The sequence below is a fragment of the Mytilus galloprovincialis genome, chromosome 6, assembly GCF_965363235.1.
Source record: "Mytilus galloprovincialis chromosome 6, xbMytGall1.hap1.1, whole genome shotgun sequence".
Lineage (NCBI taxonomy): Eukaryota > Metazoa > Mollusca > Bivalvia > Mytilida > Mytilidae > Mytilus > Mytilus galloprovincialis.
Window position 1 is genome coordinate 1,641,136 of NC_134843.1, and position 1,917 is coordinate 1,643,052.

Consider the following 1,917-nt stretch of genomic DNA (forward strand, 5'->3'; position numbering starts at 1 on the left):
TTTCACAACTTCTGATCATAATAGGGACCTTAACTTGAAGACTTGTCACACACTCTGCCCTATCAGTGAAATTTCCCAACTTCATCTCAATATACTTGTGTTTAGGAATTCTACTGCATTGTTATTTCAGAATATGTGTCAAATATTTGCCACTTGATATTTTGCAAACATCAATTACTCAAGTGAACAGATATTTTTAATTGACCAATCAGAATCAAGAATTAAAAGACAATCTTTTACACTACTTAATTTTCAAAAGGGCATTTGATTAAACTTTTAATTCAAACCACATTACGCATGCTTACTCTTTGGAATGTTTTTGTTTCTTAAGTGATTTTATTATTTGTGTGTGCCCTTTATTTAAGATTTTAGTTTGGTCATACATTGTACTGTTATGATGCCAGGTTAAAAAGGGCCCAGCATGCACTATCATCACTAATGGTTGTTTCTGCCACATCCTTTATGTGCCGGTTATCATGCTGATGACTTCAGTTGCTGTATGGCATTGTTCATTTTCTTTTTCTTTAATATAAATAACTGAAATCAGGCATTTACATTACTTTTTGTAATCCAAGGGTATTTTACAGCTTACTATAAAGTCTTGAGTTTTGCTCATTGTCAAAGTGACCTGTAATTTATATCATTGTCATTTGTTTTTTAATGGATGATTGTCTCCTTGGCATATCAGAAGATATATTCCTGGTTAATTATAATATACAAGATTGGGAAATATAAAGACAATCAAATCAAACTGTATTGGCCCAAAGAAAGTCTTATGTTAAATCAACAAATTTATTTAACATTTTATATTTGCAATGTGTTATCATTTTGCATCACATGTTTTACAAAATAAATGCAATACATCTACAGCATGAAAAAAGTTAACTAATACTCCTTTGATAATTTTCTGAACCCATAAATTTTATTCTACTCTAAAAAGAAATTTGTACATCACAATAAGAAAATTACAGGCATTTGATCACTTTGAGTGACAATAACAGACTATCAGAAAAATTTGAATGACATAATTTGTAATGTAAAATCACATAATTGATACAACTATGGAATTGTTTACAGACTGCATTAAAAAAAACTTTCTTCCTACTTTAAACAAAATAAATGTAATCTTTTTACAGCATGCAAAACAAAATCCTTATTTTCATGATTTCAAAATAAACTTGTTAATCAAGATATGAAAGTTATTAAATAGTTATTAAAACATAAGAAATAATAGTTTTGTGTCTTGTAAGACATAAAAATCTGTTGTTATCATTCATGCAATTAAAAATTAAATGTAGGTAATTGTCTTTAAAAAATGTTCATTATGTATAAGCCATATTTCAGTTTAACCATTAACAACAGACATCAGGTTCATGTATAAAATACAATGAATCAAATCAATAATCTGAGAAAAAGCTTTTAACCATAATGTCTGAATACCTCAAGAAACATCCCAGAGTGTCTAACATGTTTACAAATCATTTTATTGTCAACATCTCTTTAAATTTAGTCACCTGTTTAAATGTTAACTTAATATTGAGGTTAATATATTGCAATTGGGAAAAGCAGTAAACACCTACTGGTTTATTTATACTGAATAAATCCAGAAACAAAAATTCCAGCATTACGGATGTGGTTATATATTCATGTCAAATATCATTGTTCCATGCAATAAGATTAGTATAATAATATTTCAAATGTAATTTAATGTTTTATAAACAAAAATAATTCAATGACATGTATATGTTTTAACGAAAATTTTAATACTGTACTTATAAAAGCTAATTAAATGTCGAATATCAATTTTCAGAAAGAAAATTCAGCAATGATTTAAATAACACAACATCTTTACCAGTGATCTTATTAATAACATTATTATATTTTAAGTAAGCAAGTACAAAAAAAATGATGAATGTC